This window comes from Heteronotia binoei, chromosome 13 (assembly GCF_032191835.1).
Source record: "Heteronotia binoei isolate CCM8104 ecotype False Entrance Well chromosome 13, APGP_CSIRO_Hbin_v1, whole genome shotgun sequence".
NCBI lineage: Eukaryota > Metazoa > Chordata > Lepidosauria > Squamata > Gekkonidae > Heteronotia > Heteronotia binoei.
Genome location: NC_083235.1, coordinates 40,673,171 through 40,692,037, shown reverse-complemented (window position 1 = coordinate 40,692,037; position 18,867 = coordinate 40,673,171).

The window sequence follows — 18,867 nt, the reverse complement described above, 5'->3', positions numbered from 1 at the left end:
GGAGTTCAGACATCCAGAAATGTGGGGTGATCGTACAGACATCTGTAGGCTGCTTACTCCACATCCAAAATGTCATGTGACAGGGTGAACACGGCTAGGGAATGGGCACCAGGGAATGTGGCTATGTGAGCAAACCATTTATCTGTAAAGCAATTTAATCCATACAGGAACAATAACTGTATCAGGCCAAACTTGCCATTGACTGCAGCCTATATCCCCATCAAAATATATAGAATGAGAAAAACTGTAATCTGAGATGAAGCTCCTTGCAGAAGCCCACCTTCTCATGTAGGCCTCTTCTCCACCCACTTCTCTCTCTCTCTCTCTCTCTCTCTCTCTCTCCCCCCAAGGGGCAAGAAAATTAAAATCCATTGATTTAGAGACTTCAGTAAAGGGGGAAAGCCCCCATGTTTCATCTGCAGAGTGAAGAGGGGATGGTAGGATCTTCTCATCTAGGTCAAAATATGTTCTACTGGTTCTACTAGTGGCGATCTTTTCTAGAGGTAGAAGCAATAAGAAATGGCTTGGTTGGAGGCGGTGTTATTCTGGACGCCGTCTCAGCTCTTCTAGTTGAATTAGCAACTGCCTCTGTGCTATGCCAAGGCTACAATCCTCTCAGCTGCTCCTCCACTATTATTGCAGTAGCAAGGAGGTACTAGGATGGGGAGGTAGGGTTGCCATGGCAGATCTAGCTCACTTCAACCTAATTAAAGTATGTTATGTTGCCACACCCAGGCTCATAACAGCCTAATCAAGGTATTCTTCCCAGTTTTTCCTGCCCAAATTTGACAACAGCTAACTTTAAACTAGCCAGTGAAATTTAAGAAGAGAAGAGAAGACTGGATTTATACCTTGCCCTTCACTCGAATTCTCAGAGTGGCTTACAATCTCCTTCCCTTCCTCTCCCCACAACAGAGCACCCTCTCAGGTAGGTGGGGCTGAGAGAGCTCTGAGAGAACTGTGACTGGCCCAAGGTCACCTAGCAGCTGCATGTGGAAGAGTGGGGTTTGGGGCATTTCAGCTTCGGATTGGGGCAAGATAAAAAGTTTAAATTCAGAGCCAGTTTGGTGTAATGGTTAAGAACAGCAGACTCTAATCTGGAGAACTCTTTTTAATCATTTTGAGAATCCTTTTAAAGCTAATTTCCCCTTCTCTGGGTCCAGTTTGGGTAATAATATCTGAATGTAGTCACCATCTGGAAAGACCTTGGAACTTCTCCAGAATATATCATGCACTTTAAAGTTGATTCTAATCAACAATAAAAGATCATTATTCGTTAGCAGATGCTAGTGTTCAAAAGCCGTACTGACAGCCTCACATTTGGAACCTTGGTTGCAATTAAGGGGGATGCGAGGGAGAATGGAGATGCCCAAATGTATTCAGAAACACATTTAGAGTTAAACTTTAAAAACTGCTTTGATTTGTTCCACCTAGAGGGTCCTGAAGGGATCCAACTGGATTGCAGGTAGAAAGTCCCTGGAATTCCATATGGTACACTTATACTCTTTGTTTACAAGTCTGGTTTAATCTCCTTGTCAAAGCCATTAAAAGTTTATGACAAAACACTCTCATCCCCCCCATCTCGCTGCTGTACAAATTTCATTACCTCCCATGAACAGGCTTAAAGAGGTGGCACATTATTAATCGATATACATTCAATTCCCTGTTATGTTTGGCCACAGATGAGCTCTTCAGATAGACCTTGGCTCTGACATTTTAACTGAAGCATGATATAGCTACAAATGGCTTTGCAGGTCTTGGGTTAACTCTTTCATCAAGTGCCTACCTTAGGAGATCCTTGAAAGGCCCATAGGGATCCCCAAAATGGCCAGAATTTCTTTTCAAAGCCAACAGGGGGTTAATTATGATGCTCCTCTATAAAATGTGTGCAGAGACATCCAAATATATAGGCTCCAGAGATGTAACCACTGCCGAAGAAGGCCTCTTTGGTATCGGTAGTATTACAGCCAACTTGTCAAACTGACGTGTCACTTGGGGGGGAGGCACTAATATAGTGCAGAACTCTCAGCCTTGAGGGTCAAGCCGCACCTGAGGAAAATAGCAGGCCTCTCTGAACTTGAGGACAAATTGGGAGTGGAGATGATTGAACAACCTGCAGATTCAACTCACATCCTGTTTCCCAGTTGTGATCATGGAGCTGATTTTTCATCAAACTGTTTGCAGACCCATTCATGACTGTCTGACTGGCTGCTTTATTATAGTGCTTCCTAATAGTGCTCTACAGCACAATTGGGTTTTTTTTCACACATATGCATTCTTATACAGCCAGATAGAGTTCTGCTCTTCTGGTCCTTGCTACTACACTGCTTCATTCATTGTTTTAACAGACAGCAAAACCAGCCACAAATCATATAAACCAGTCATAAATAAACAGTACTTTTAAAAAATGTATTACTCAGTGTTCATATAGGTAGTCCTTTGCTACATTAATGGCTGTTTGGACTGGCAACATCTTTGCACGTGCACAGATTTGAAAAAAGCCAGTGCAAACCTGTTCAGCATGCATCCCAGTTTTGGTTATTGAACCAAACTGGTTCACAATAGTTGATCACAGTTGAACATGGTAACTTTATCGAACACATTTGCTGTGAAATGCATGGCATCCTGAGTTTTAAGTAGCTGGTTCACAGAATTGACTCTCCGATGCTTTTTCTACCAGCATCAAAGCATGTTGTTGAGTCAATCAGATGGATCAGCTACTTACTCTCTGCAGTCTGGGAGGTAATGATAGAACAGGTTTATTGGCAAGAACAGTATCACTGCTAGACAGAAATTTCACAAGTGATGCTTCTTCTCCACTTCCCCTACCATGACAACATCATATAAAGAATGTGTTCTTCCCCTGAGACAGCTGTAAAGACATAGAACCATTTGCAATGCCCTGAGCACCTTACAGCAAAATGAGAATGAATTTATAATCTAAAATTTAACACAAGCAGAAAGAAAAGGATTCAGGTCACTTAATTAAATGTCCTCCATTATCAGGAAGGGTCTAGGATCATGGGGTTAGCCAAAGACTTGATGGAAAAGATGGGTTTTGATAAAGGATTTGAAGTAAGTGGCAACATAAAGGCTTTTTTCCCTATCAAGTCACAGTCAATTCAAGAAGACCCACTGTGGGAGGCAATCCCAGGCACAAGGAAAAGGAAAGGAGATGTCCTTCCACCTCCTGCTAGATAAATGCCTCATACCACACATGCCCCTATTTTGTCTTAAATACCCAAAAGCTTCACTAGAGCTTTCAACTGAATTTGGATTAAAAACACATTAAGTGGAAAAATGACAGATGTTTAGAGATGGTCTTGGAGAATGAGAAAGTAGGTGTCTGGCATGAAACCATGATCAAGGACAGAATGAGTAGGTACATTGATTAACACAAGTTATTGAGGAATACTCAGCATGGGTTCTGTAAGGGAAGATCTTGTTTCACTAACCTGTTACAGTTCTTTGAGGGGGTGAACAAACATGTGCACAAAGGGGACCCAATAGATGTTGTTTACCTTGACTTCCAGAAAGCTTTTGATAAAGTTCCTCATCAAAGGCTCCTTAGTAAGCTCGAGAGTCATGGAGTAAAAGGACAGGTCCTCTTGTGGATCAAAAACTGGCTAATTAAGAAGAAGCAGAGAGTGAGTATAAATGGGCAGTCTTCACAATGGAGGATGGTAAGCAGTGGGGTGCCGCAGGGCTCAGTACTGGGTCCCATGCTCTTTAACTTGTTCGTTAATGATCTGGAGTTGGGAGTAAGCAGTGAAGTGGCCAAGTTTTCAGATGACACTAAATTGTTTAGGGTGGTGAGAACCAGAGAGGATTGTGAGACATTCCAAAGGGATATGTTGAGGCTGGGTGAGTGGGCGTCAACGTGGCAGATGTGGTTCAGTGTGGCCAAGTGCAAAGTAATGCACATTGGGGCCAAGAATCCTAACTACAAATACAAGTTGATGGGTTGTGAACTGACAGAGACTGACCAAGAGAGAAATCTTGGGGTCGTGGGAGATAACTCACTGAAAATGTCAAGACAGTGTGCAATTGCAATAAAAAAGGCCAACGCCATGCAGGGAATTATTAGGAAAGGAATTGAAAACAAATCAGCCAGTATCATAATGCCCGTGTACAAATCGATGGTGCAGTCTCATTTGGAATACTGTGTACAATTCTGGTCACTGCACCTCAAAAAGGATATTATAGCATTGGAAAAAAAGTGCAGAAAAGAGCAACTAGAATGATTAAAGGTTTGGACCACTTTCCCTATGAAGAAAGGTTAAAACGCTTGGGCCTCTTTGGCTTGGAGAAATGTCAGCTGCGGGGTGACATGATAGAGGTTTACAAGATTATGAATGGGATGGAGAAAGTAGAAAAAGAAGTACTTTTCTCCCTTTCTCACAATACAAAAACTCATGGGCATTCAATGAAATTTCTGAGCAGTCAGATTAAAACGGATAAAAGGAAGTACTTCTTCACCCAAAGGGTGATTAACATGTGGAATTCACTGCCACAGGAGGTGGTGGCGGCTACAAGCATAGCCAGCTTTAAAAGGGGATTGGATAAAAATATGGAGCAGAGGTCCATCAGTGGCTATTAGCCACAATATATATGTGTGTGTGTGTGTATATATATATACACACACACATATATTGGCCACTGTGTGACACAGAGTGTTGGACTGGATGGGCCATTGGCCTGACCAAACATGGCTTCTCTTATGTTCTTATGTTCTTGGAACCATGGAAATCCTTTTTTTCATCAATTACTCATGTTTGCTTAGGATATGGAACTGAATGATAGACGAACTCAAACAGGCAGGATCAGTTGTCCAGGCATACTATTGCAGGCGCCTTCATTCAGAATGGCATACAAGTAGTCACATTAATCTGTCTAGCTTTGTATTCAAATACTCAGGTAACTCACTTTTTGTGCAAGAAAAGTAGTCAAGGAACTCATTCTGTGCAAGAAAAAGTGGATTCTACAACCTGTATACCAGAAATGAAAACAAATCAAATGTGCATAAATTCTTTTACTTTACATAACATATGCTGTAATTTTGCAGAACTAAGTCCAGTTTTCCTAGATACGGGAGAGGCTAATGTGCCATTTGAAACATTTCTCCCAACCATAACAGATTGTTTTTCTTCTAAGAATACAGTCCTTGGTATTACAGTTTTAAAGAGAGAAATGGCATTGGGGAAGGGTTCTTGAGCTGTGGCTCAGTGGAAAAGCATCTGTTTTTGTATACAGAAGGTCCCAGCTTCAGTCCCCAGCATCTCCAGTTGAAAGGACCAGTCAATAAGTGATATGAAAGACTTCTACCTGAGACGCCAAAGACCTGCTATGAGGCTGATAGACAGTTCTGACAAAGATGAGCTGTTGGTCTGAGTATAAAGCAGCTACATGGAGCGGGTGCTGAGGATAGTGACAAGGATGATCAGGGCCCTGGAGAGCAAGCCCCGTGAGGAAAGGCTGAGGGACTTGGGAATGTTCAGTCTGGAGAAGAGGATTTTGAGGGGAGACATGATTTCTCTCTTTAAGTATCTGAAGGGCTGTCAGAGGAGGGCAGGGAGCTGTTTCTGTTGGCAGCAGAGGAAAGGACTCACAATAATAAGTTTAAATTAAGAGTGGGAAGGTACTGGCTGAATATTAGGAAAAAAACATTTTTTACAGTAAAAAACAGTGGAATCAGCTACCAATGGAGGTTGTGAGCTCTCCCTCATGGGCAGCCTTTAAGCAACAACTGGATGAACACTTGTCAGGGATGCTGAATCTAGGCTAATCCTGCAGGGGTTGGACCAGATGGCCTGTATGGCCCCATCTAACTCTATGATTCTATGATTCATGTGTACTCCTTATGCTAATCCCATTTTCCTTTCCTCTTCCTGGAGAAAAGATATTGGTACTTGTATCATTCCCACAGTGGTGGTGGTGGGATCTGTCATGGGAAAAGGGGGCTTGAGGATAGGACGTAGAATGCCTTCTCTCCATACTGATCTTCCCCTTCAAACTGTAGCCTCAGAGGCTCCATTCTGTAAAAGGAAAGCCATCTATACAAAGAATTATGGAACAAAGAGTTCTTGAAGGCTTCTGGGATTTTAGCAAGCATTGCTTGCATACTTTCAAACATATATTTCATTTGCACCATAAGAGTAAAAACTTTTTTTAAGCAAGGGGGAAAAAAAAGGAAAAAACTCAGGCTCCCAAGAAGCTGAATTTTGCATCCAAGATTACATGATGTGCTTTTCCTGGACTCCCTCTGTGGCATATGTGCAGCCTTGCCTTTTCATTGATGTTGATTGGTGTAGCACTAAATTGGACAACGTGGTGGCAATTCCTAGGGTGGCCACCAAGTCTCAAGAGAGACTGCACAGGGGGAGTTGGCAGACTATGACAGATGGCAGTAGTAAAGGTGGGGTAGCTCTGCTTTATTGCTCCCCAGTAAAAGATTTCTGAGACCCTGGAGAGCCACTGCCAGTTGGAGTAAGCAATACACTAGACAAGTGATCTGACTCAGTATTCTTTCTTTGTGTACTGTGATACTCCCTTGCAAAGGCATTGAACTTCAAGACCCTCCCATAAAGATTCCCAACTGGTAATTTGGCAACACTTCCCCCACTTTTGGGTATCCTTTATGGGCTGCTATGACCAAAGAAGATGGCAGCATTGGCCAAGAGATGGTGAATCCCAGACTGTTGAACAGACATATCTTTTGATACAGCTGTATGTTTAAGTGTGTGGTGACCATTAGGGGAAAATGCAATCAGAAGAAAAGCATGTGACCTCTAGGAGTGATCATAAGCACACACACACACTTACTTATTCAGCATTATCAACAAGACCAAAAATTATTATTTGTAGAAGGAAGTAAAGAGGAGTCTTGTGGAAGCAGGAGACCTTGCCTGATGGGGAAGATTCATGAGTTGAGTTTTGCAGTATCCCCTGTTAGGAATAAGGATTCTGCAACATTTTGTACCTTGAAGTGTCCTGTCAATATGGCATCTAGGTTCCTGCCCTGCTCAAGGCAAAAGACCTCATGTATTTCCTCATCTCATAAAATTCTGCAACAGTTTATCAGCTGTCAGGCATGCACAAGAAGACCAAGCTGGTATTGCCCAAACTATCGAGGCACCCTCTCCCTCCATTTTACTGGTCTCTTGTTAGTAGTTAGTGGCCCCTTGGCGCAGAGTGGTAAAGCAGCAGTACTGCAGTACTGTGGTCTGAACTCTCTGCTCACGACCTGAGTTCGATTCCGGCAGAAGCTGGATTCAGGTAGCCAGCCCAAGGTTGACTCAGCCTTTCATCCTTCCGAGGTCAATAAAATGAGTACCCAGCTTGCTGGGGGGGGGGGGGAGCGTAAAAGACTGGGGAAGGCAATGACAAACCACCCCGTAAAAAGTCTGCTGTGAAAATGTTGTGAAAGCAACGTCACCCCGGAGTCGGAAACGGCTGGTGCTTGCACCGGGGACCTTTCCTTTCCTGTTAGTTGTTATAGGCTGTTTAGTACTTTAACTTCAACCCATGGGGGCTTCCAAATGGTTGGCACTAATAGATGAAGGCATGTTGCCTTAATGAAGATTTATAGAAGTGTCACTTCCATGACATACCAAGGTTGGAATAAACGGGTGCCTGAGCACGCCAATATTTCCCTGGGGACCGGTGCATAAACTTCTTCTTTAGATGCTCTGACTAGACAGAGTCAAGCAATTTGCACTCTGATATGCCTCATTCAGCACAATCCTCTTTTCCGAGTCTCTTCACACCTTCTCCCTCTGTCGTGATGGGAAATAGCTCAAAGCTTGGATGAGGATTCTATACATGAGTATGAGCTGCCCTTCCCCATTTCTAAGACAAGCGAGAACTTTGTACTATTTCCTCCTGTTCTCTCCCCTGAAGGTGCTGGACTGCTGTTTCATCCATTTCTAACTGGATGAGCTGACAGCCTATAAATCTGAGCTGTAGCTTGTTTATCTACATGGTGGTGGTGATGTCTTACGCTCAGCTGCCTTGCTGGATTATACCATTTGCTGAATCATGTCCATTTAATCCAAGGTCCTATTCCAAGAAGTGCCCAGCCAAATTTCTCTGTATAATATAGTGGGTTCTATGCAATAATGAGGCAAGATGGTAGTGAACATAGCTCCTTTATTGAATACAGCATGGTATAGTGCTGCCTACAAAGCCTGAAAACTAGGGCCGCAGGGCCCTCCATATATACACACCCAAAGTTCCCGCGCTGCCTGTGACTGGACCAGTCGGGGGCTCTTGATTGTTCCCAAGTCCCCAAGCTCTGTCCTTCAGACACCAGTGAGCCAGGCAAGAACACCAGCTTATAGATACAATTCTAAGCATATATACAACATCCCTTCGCAAGCCTAGCTGACATAGTCATTGAGGTAGGCTGGCTTGTGATGCTCTCTGATGGACTGCCTGAGCCCCAGAGGGGATGGTGGAGCAGACACAGTTGCAGCGGCGGTGAGTAGAGGGGCCGCCACTGTATCGCTCAAAGCCAGCAGTTCCCAGGCCTCCGTGACCACCGGCTCCGCCTGATGGGCGGGGCTCTGGGCTCCTGCCTCCACAGCAGTGTTCAGGTAGGGAGTGGAAGTGGCAGTCTGGCTATCAGGACTGCAATCCTCAACTTCTACCTCAGGGCTCTTGTGGAACCTCAGCTGGTCGATGTGCCTCCTTATGGTGGACCCCCCCCTCTGTTGTAACCTCAAACATTATGGACCCCAGCACCTTGCCGGAATCCAAGTGGGCCCACCCACCCACCCCTCAAATTCTTAGCCATAATCCAGACCCTTGTATCTAGCCCCCGAGGTGCCCGAATCAACTCTGGAACCTCCTGCAGGTCGAGGGCTCTGTCTGGGTGCAATCGGTCTAGTAGGGTGGCTACCCGGCGGCCCATGAGCAGTTCAGCAGGGCTGCAGCTCGTGACCAAGGAGGGGATACTGTGCTGTGATAGTAATAATTCTGCAAGGTGCCCCTCCCAGTCCCCCTGGATGATGTGGCAGAGCGATTCTTAAGTTGTCTGCACCATCCTTTCAGCCTGGCCGTTGGTGGCTAGGTGACCTGATGTGCCTAATGAGGTTGCTGACCTGATGTGCCTAATGAGGTTGCGGCCGCAGAAGTCCTGGAATTCTCCCGACATAAAGGCCGTCCTGTTATCCAAGACCAGCGTGTCTGGGAGGCCATGCGTGGCACACACCCAGCAGAGATCGCCGATGGTGGCCCAGGAAGAGGTGGATGCAACTGGGAGCACCTCCAGTCATTTCAAGTATGAGTCCACAATTAAGAAAAACGTTTGTCCCTGGAAGGGCCCTGCAAAGTCCAGATGCAACCGGGACCAGGGGTTTTGTGTGAATTCCCAATGCTGCACCAGAGCCCAGGGAGGCGCCGGCCGGGTCTCCTGGCAGGGCTGGCATTGGGTGACCCAAGACTCTATCGCATTGTCCATCCCGGGCCACCATACAAAACTGCAGGCGAATGCCTTCATGCACACGATCCCCAGGTGAGTTTCGTGCAGCGCCATGAGGACTCAGTGTCTCAGAACCGGGGGCACCACCACCCTGTTCCCCCATAGCAAACATCCCTTATGGACAGAGAGCTCATCCCTGCAGGACATGAATGTCCCAAAGTCGGGTCCCACCTGGTCCGTGGGCCATCCCCTCCACACCCAGTTCAGAAATCGGGAGAGTATTTTGTCTTTGGTCAAGCTGTGTGCAATGTCTTTCGCATGCACTGGGCGGTCCGGGAGGGACTCTAGAAGCAGGATCTGGTGTGCTGGGGCTGGATCCTGATCTTCCAATAGCAGTGGTAGGCGGCTGAGGGCGTCTGCGTGGCCCATGGTTTTCCCCGGCCTGTGCTGAAGACCATACTGGTACCCCGCCAAGAAAATGGACCGCTGTAGTACCCTGGGTGACAACATCTGGGGTGTTTGTCAGTCAGGGGTGAAGAGGCCAAGTAAGGGCTTATGGTCAGTATGGATGGTGAACGGTCAGCCGTATAAGTAATAAGGTTGTTTTTTTTTCTCCCGCCACGATTGCCAGGCCCTCCTTGTCAATTTGCACATAGTTGCACTCCAGTTTCTGCAATGTTCTGGAGTAATAGGCTACCATGACCTCCCTGCCATCTGGCAACACATGGGCCAGGACAGCACCCACCCCGTAGGGGGAGGCATCACAGGTCAGAATGACGGGCATCCTCTTGTCAAAGTGCGCCAGCAAGCTGTTGGATGTCAGGTGGCCTTTGATGGTCTGGAAGGCGGCAGCTTGCCGGCGGCCCCAAACCCACAGAGCCCTTTTGTCTAAGAGCCTATGCAAGGGTTCTGCTACCGCCGCCTTGTGGGGAGGAAGGCATGGTAAAAGTTGAGGACGCCGAGGAATGATTGAAATTCGGCTTTGTTAGTGGGGGCTGGCACGTTGCAAATGGCTGTGATTTTGTCCTTGGATGGGTGGATCCTGTTTGCATCCACTGTGTACCCCAAAAAGTCTATTGTAGGAACCCCCAACAGGCATTTTTCCCTCTTTACCTTGAGCCCCGCCTCATTGAAACACTGTAGTACGGTGCCGAGGTGGCTGGCAAATTCCTCTTCCGTTGCTGTGGCGATCAGCACATTGTCAAAAAATGTCTGGACCCTGGGAACCCCTTTTAAGAGAAAATCCATTAAGCTCTGAAAAATCCCCAGGACCACGCTGACCCTGAACTGGAGGCGCTTTGCCTGGAAAGCACCCTGATGTGTGACTATGGTTTGGGCCTCGGCTGTGGCAGCGTTTACTGGCAATTGCTGGTACGCTTGGACTAGATCCAGCTTCCCCAAAAATTTGGCACCTGCTATGGATGCCAACACATGGGTGACCACCGGAACTGGGTAGGCGTGGTCCTGCAGCGCTTTATTGATCATGCATTTGTAGTCTGCACAGATGCGGATGCTCCCGTTTGGCTTGACTGGGGTGACGATTGGGATTTCCCATCGTGCATTGGTGACTGGCTCCAGGACCCCTTGAGCCACTAGGCAGTCTAGCTCCTCTTCCATCTTGGGTTTCAAGGCAAAGGGTACCCGCTGGGCCTTTAGCCGTACAGGCAGCATGTTGGGGTTTATTTGTAACAACATTGGGGAACCTGTGTATGTTCCTAGTGTCTCATCGAAAACTGATGGGAACTTCCCACAGATGTCCTGGAAATCCATGCTGGCGAGGGTGTGATGGATTCCCTCTACTCAGATCCTCAAGGGTGCAAACCAAGCCCGGCCCAGCAGACTACTCAGATCCCCTTCTGCCTCCAGCAAGGGAAGGTCTCTCGATAATTTCCCGTATTGCACCTTGACTACCCCAGCCCCTTTGATGCCAATCGCCCTTTTCTGGAAGTCTCCTACTAGCACGGGGGATGGGTGTAGCTTATCTCCCCCTTGGGGCAAAGTTTCTTTAAGGTCTGGGCAGAGATGATGGTGTGTGTGGCCCCTGAGTCAACCTCCATTCAACAGGGGGCTCCCTCAAAAAACACTGTCGCTTTGAGTTTATCTGGGGACGGCATGGGGATGTCGCATACCTGTCCGACCGACACGGTGATGGCGTTGATATCCTCTATGATGGCGACCTCGTGGTGGTGGCCATTTTTTCTGCTCTTCTGACAGGGGCTGCTCTCTTGGGTTGGTGTTGTTTTCGAGCAGCAGACCCTGGCGAGGTGACCCGTCTTCCCGCACTGGTGGCAGACGATGTCTCGGAATTGACAGGAGCAGCACTCGTGGTTTTTCCTGCAACTTGCACACTCTCGAGCTGGCATGTTTTCTGTCACACGTGGCGGCTGGTGCTTCGCAGCGGCATGGTGCAGCTTGAAAGTGTCGTCTCCCCCGGAGACATCCACTTTTGAGGAGGATGAGGCGGCTTGGTGAGCCACCACCACCATGTGCTCTCCCCGCGATTTCTCATAGGCGGTAGCCACTTTGATCGCTTAGGGGAGGTCCATCTCATCTTCCCCAGCAGCTTCCTCCTCAGCAGCTCGTCGCACAGCTCAAAAATAAACCGGTCCCTCAGTCTTTCCTCCAATCAGTGAAACGCGCAGCAGAGTGACAGCTGGCGGAAGGCCACAATGTAGTCAACAGCAGACTCATTGGGCTGCTGTCTGCGCTCGGAAAAGTCAAAGCGATGAGTCAGGACTGACGACTGTGGTGCGAAATGGGTTGTCAGAGAGGCGGTGATGTCCATGTAGGAGGCATCCTTGAGGAGGGTGGGCGCCATTAGCCTCTGGGATAGCTCCTGGATGTTCATCCCGCATGAGCTGAGGAATAGCGATCTCTTTTTATCCCCCACAACTCCGTGGTAGTGGATGAAGTTCTCCAGTCGATCCAACCAGGTCTTCCATCGCTCTGGGCTGGTCACATCGAACTCGGGAATCGTTCCTGGTGTAGCGGCCATTGTTAGCGCTGGTAGTGCGTGCATGGTGTGGAACGCCTGTAGCTGCTAGCCTCGCTTACCAGGATTCCACCTTCGCCGCCACTATAATATAGTGGGTTCTATGCAATAATGAGGCGAGGTGGTAGTGAACATAGCTCCTTTATTGAATCCAGCATGGTATAGCGCTGCCTACGAAGACTGAAAACTATGGCTACAGGGCCCCCTATATATACACATCCAAAGTTCCCACGCTGCCTGTGACTGGACCATTCAAACCAGTCGGGGGCGCTTGACTGGAGCAGGGCAGCAGGATTTGGATCCTGCTGTCTATCGTTCCTGAGTCCCCAAGCTCTGTCCTTCAGGCCCCAGTGAGCCAGACAAGAACTCCAGCTTATAGATACAATTCTAAGCACATATACAACACTCTGAAAGCCAGGGCATGCAGGGAATGGCTACCTACTATTTATTCCCAGGATCTGGTATTAAAAGCAAACTCCATGGAGGTCCCATTTGACCATGGCTGGAGGGGAACAAAGATCAAGGGGAGTAGATGCATCTTCTGATTTACAAGGGGGAGCTATCAGTTGCTTTTTTTACTCCCATCTGCCTCTTTGAATTGGTTGTTAACTAGAATACTTGCATTAGTTTTTATATGCTACTTTTCTTCTGTAAAACAGGATTGAAAGTAGTTTACAAATTTAAAGTCATAGTCAATGCAAAATATGAATATTATCATTCAAAGTCTTAATACATTGAAAACTTCATTGCTCACTCCCCTATTATCATAAAACTCAAAGGGGTTTTACCAGCAAAAAACACCAACACTACCATAGTGAAATTCCCTGCACTGGTGTTTTTAAGCTGCATGTTATATGAAATTTTCAACAACATCAATGTGGGAAATTTCACTACTGCAGAAATGGTCAAGGACAAAACATTTTAAAATCCAGCACTCCATAAACCAAAGGCGGTAGCAGCCAATACTCCCTCTGTGGAGTCTTGTGAGCAAAAATTCTTCTTCATGAGCATTAAAGTTGTGAGCTACTGAATAATTTAATTTGCTCTCGGGCCATTTTTCCTGAGTTAAGACAAAAAAACTGTAAATCAGCTCACACTCTCAGTTTAGAGGGAGTGTCCTTCCCTGTCCAAGGATATCAACAACAATATCAATTTGCAGTGGCAGGAGAGGAGTGTGGTGAACAGCTTTTGTCTCCTTCTCTTAGAAGATCAGCAGAAACAAGGACTACAAATATCTGGGGGAGAAGTATGTTGCCATCTGTATCCCTCATCTAAGGTTGCTAGACTCCAGGTGATGCCTGGAGTTCTCCTGAAATTATAACTGATCCCCAAGTGACAGAGGTCAGTTCCTTTGGGAAAAAATACACTTCTCTGGAAGGTGGACTCTATTGAAGACTTCAGCATTCCCTACTAACCACAGTTTGTCTAGTTCAGAAGAAGCAAAGTAAGTCCTGTTCTCTTCTTGTCCGCAAACCAGGATCAGACTGGAGTTTAATCCAGTTTTGCAATCCCAGATTTCATCCACACACATCAGCAGATGTTGTGCTACAGCCATCATGTTTAATGAACTGGCTTGTCCATGTAGGAAAATCCAGTTGCAGAGGACTGCTGGAAGACAACAACACAACACTCAACAATCTGTGGGTGCAGCTCTGGTTTATGGGCAAGGGCACCAGTCATAATTTGTAATTTCATCAGATTTCAACGCAACAAACTATGATAAATTGGGAATTCCTATATCTTCAGATCAGGAGCTGCACAAGAGGGAGGCCATGGGGAAGCCCTTAAGCCTGAGGAGTGCTTCAGTTTTGCTCTCACAACACCAAACCATAGTTTCTCATTACATCTGAATGTGTCTTATCTTTTTCAATGCAATAAATTCTCAGTCCTTGTAAAGGATCTGGACAGCTTCCTTTTTTTAAGGCTGAAAATTGCTGCTTCTCAGCTTTCAAACAAGCAGTATTGGATTGCTGGATGAAATGTGAAAATCTGCCCAAGAAAAGTGGATTTTCTCTTCCACGATTATGGTCAGAAGTCTCTCCCTCTGGAACTCACTGCCCAGGGAGATTCACCTTGCAACTTCTTTGAGGCAAGTAAAGACTTTAAGAAGGATTTTATGAAGCAGTTTTTAAGCAAAACTTTATGTATGCTGCAATCCATGGGAGTGTGGGAAAGTGAAGAATCTGTTTTTTATTGCTTATTCAATTTCCATTTTTTAAAAAAATGGCAAGTTTCTAGAAACCACAAAGCCATGCAGGCAATGCTTGATAATATTTCCTACAAAGGGCAAACTGGATTTTACACGATTAGACATGCAGTTACACCCTGGCAGTGTTCTTAAAAAAGAAAAGCAGTCTTGGGAGGTTATGGCTGTGAATGGAGGAGGTACCATGGGGAAGGGATGCTTAACTCTTTGTCTGCCAGCTCTATTTCTGCTCAGATCTACACATGCTCTGTAGAGGTTTCAGACCATTATGAATTACCTCTGTAAATATCTGGAACTCTGGGGTGGAACTGGAAGGTCAATTCTATTCAGGAAAATCAACAGCAAGGGGGGAGGGATCAAACCTACCCACTCCCACTGCTCCCCTGTTCAACATGGCAACCTCCTGAAATTGCTTTTCATTTTTTAAAAAAGTTGAGGTATCTGGGACCTCTCCAGTTTAAACAGGCAACAGTCTTATCATTGCGTACACATCCAATTTATAGCAATTTTGTGAATCAGTTGGTATGTATATTATTAATATATATAATTTTTGTTGTATAAGGTTGTGGACTCACTTTTTGTAGCACATCTTACTTTTAAAACAAGCTGAGAACAATACTAAGATCTCCTCCTCCTCGTCCCCGCAGGCACCCAATTTCAGGGCACGGGACCAAAATACAGAGCTGTTCACACTAGAAGGGGAGACGAACACTGTTTAATCATCTGGAGAGGCTCCAAGAGGTAAGTTCCTTCTCTGAGAGGCTGAGTTGAGATAAGGAAAGAATACAAAAAGGGAGGCAGTGGGAAAGGCAGAATATTTATTTATTTCCCTGCTTAAAGGCTTACTGGCTTGCTTTCCCCATATCCTGAAGGCTACCCAGTGCATTACAACAGAACTTTTAAGTCAAAGTGAGCACAGATTCAGAAAACATGAAGATAAATAGTCCTATTAAAATTAAAAGCTTCCATCAGTGACCTAATGAGAAAGAGAGAGATAGATAGAAGAAGAGCTTTGCCTAAGGTGCTGCATTCAGACGCTATCTACCCAAAGAGGGATATCAGTTTTAAACCATTTTAACTCTCAAGGCTTCTCTCAAAGGATCCTGGAGGTCATAGTGTGATTAGGAGTACTGACAGTTCTCTGTTGGACAGAACCAGGAGGCAGGGTGAAGTGAGTCAATGTCAGAGTGTACCATTCTGAAATGTACTGGGTTCGGATACGCTTAACATCCTTTATTAGTGAGTGCATCACAAAGACAATATGCCGGGGCCGGGTTCCTGATTATATACATTCACCCGGAACAACCCCCTTCCTAGTCAGGTCCAATCCTGACCAGTTAAACTTCACGCCACAGATCTTCATAAGCAGATTACCTCTGTCCCTTACAGTCAGGTGACCCGCAGTTTGCTGCTGGTCACCTCAACGCGCGCAGCAGCACTGTGTTGTAAATTCAGGGACTGAAATGCAAGACACAACACGTTCAGACTTGACAATTAGTAAGTTCAACATTGACTGTTTTATCAGGGGAAGGGTCTCATTTGGGTTTTATGCCTCAGGAGCAAAATGGTTTGGTTACTCCTGCTATTAGAAACCTTAAACTTGCAGCACAGAACTACAGACAGCTCCTAGTGTAGAAGGAATCATTGTCAAGCAACTTTTTAAATTTAACAACACATAGAGGACTTGAAGCTGAATTGGAAATAAATCACCAACCCAAAACATTGTTTGGTTGCCTTTTGTTGGCAACATTCATGTTTTTGTTAGTTTGGTGTGCTGCTAATGCTTCATTGTTGGCAGGATTTCCTAGCTCTGTGCTTCTTACCACATTACCTTATTTAGTCAGGGAACCCTTTTATCTGATGGTTGAGCATCATTTCCATAGCCTGTGTTACCTCCAGGGTTAGCATTCAGGGTTAGCGTTGTAGGGCATCTTCCAAGGCCCCATACCACATCAGAGGAGTGACTCCTGGCACTCCCTGGTCTGCTGCTTCTCCTCTTTCCAACTGCTTTTTTGAGCAAGGCTTGTTTGCCATCAGGGCTATGGCAAGGCCTCATCTCAAACCCCCTAGTGAGGAGATGAGCACTTGGAATCAGAAATTTGTTTATTTATTTCATTTACACCCCACCTGTCTGCTTAATGGAGACCCAAAATGGCTTGTGTCCCTCTCTTCCATTTTATCATAACAGCGATCTATGAAGTAGGTTAGGCTGAATGTTCAGAAATGTACATTCAGATATATCTGGTTCAAATACATAACTGAAAATTACCTTATCAGTATTTTTCAGATATATCCAGGTCACTGGGTGGTATCTGGAATTTCTGGGATATCAGGAAATGGGTCCCAAATAATCTCAGAAATATTTTGCAGTAACTGAGAAAATCTGAAACCAACTTTTTAAGTCTCCCCGGACTATTTTCCTCCTCATTTTTTTCCTGTGTGTCTTCCTGGGTCTTGGTATCAGCTGGCAGTGTTGGTTTGGCTTTGGTTCTGTCCTTTGAAATTGGTTTTGTTGTTCTTGCAAGAATGTTTTCTTTGTGTGAGTTGGTTTGTGTTTGTGGATTCTTGACTTGTGTTTGTTTGTGTTTGTGGATTCTTGGGTTCAATGTTGCCTTTGATTCTCAGGCTGAAAATGGGCTAAGATTTCCTGATTTTACATGTGCAGGACTCAAAACATCCTTCCAATTCAGTTTGGCTTGGAGGGTTTGACTTTGGGTTGGATTCTTGGATGGTATTTCTGTTGTGTTAGGCTTGCCACACTGTCCAGTTCTCCTGGGATTCCCTGCTTCTTTGGGCCTCCTGGTTCTGTTTGCCTTGAGAGGCTTTTGGAGGCTCTGTTTGTTCTTCTGTGTTTGGCTATTCTTCACCTTGGAGAAAACATGGAATTTCACCCTGCCCCCTCACAGGAAACAAAGGAAGATGACTGGGGGCACCTTGTTCTGGGGCCCATAGAATCAGACCTCTTGATCCAATTTGCTTAAAACTTGGCAGTTATTTAAAGCAATTTTTGTGCAATTTGCTCAACAAACAGCTTCTCAAGCCTTGTGCAAATGTTCCCCATAGGGAATAATGGAGCAGAATAATATCAGAATCCTGGAAGAAAAGAAAAAAGAACCTGGATCCAAATATCAAACTGGTATTTGGAATCTGGACAATTAGAAATACCAATATGTTTCTGCTCCCTGATATCTAGACCCGACACATATACCCCTTTTAGATGCACATGCTTAGTCTGATTGACCCAAGACCACCCAGTAAACTTCCACAGCAGAGAGAGGATTAAAAGCTCAGTCTACCAGATCCTAGTCAGACATTCTAGCCATTGCGCCATGAATATAATCCTGCCGGAGTTTTTTGGGCCAGTTCAGGCAGGTACACAGACAGCCTAGCCCTACTGGAGAATTTTTCACTGAACCTCCAGTAAAGTTTTCATCTTCCATTATGATCTGTGTTGGATTTTAAGGCTGGCATGACTGAGGTCGCTCCACAGTGTTTAAACAATAAACTCCCACATGGGGGGGGGGGGGGAGAGAGAGAATACGATACATTCAAGAAATCTCTTTTCCACCAAACCCCTTCAGGAGTAGAACCCAAGATGGCTTTCTTGATTAATGACACAACAGTGCCCTCTGCTGTTCCCATGCATCCTGTCCTTTCAAAACGCTTCAGAATCCCAAATAAAATATGCAGGTAATTTACTTGGTGAGCCTGTGATTTTTAATGGATAATCTATCTACATACACAGTAGCCCAGAAAAGACATGCTGGGGACTGTTTTTGTGGTCATCTCAAGTCTAGGTCCCCAAAGCAGCTATAAAAATTCTGTTGCCTATCCAGGAAGCATAATGAGCTAATGGAGATTATGCAGAAGGGATTTCATTCCAGCCCTCTTTAGCTCCGAGTTCAGCTGCCACTGAAGACCTGAACCAGCATCTGTCTAATGACCTGCTGAGAGATTCTGCTGATCTTGTCTTTGCAGCACAGGATAACAAGGAAGGAAGGGACAGCGGCAGATTTTCAATGAAGCCAAGCTTGTGTAAATGCAGCCCCGCGGGAGGGGATATCTTTTTTACCCCCAGCGAATTTCACTTTCAAAAGCCAATCCTTCTGAAACATCTAAAGTAATTATTTCCGCACGACCTTTCAAACCTCTGTTGGGGCTAGTAACAGCTGCTTGAGCCACATTTTCAAATTTGTGTCATATGGCCAGCCAGATACGGGCAGAATTAAGCCAAATGAGGGGTATTCT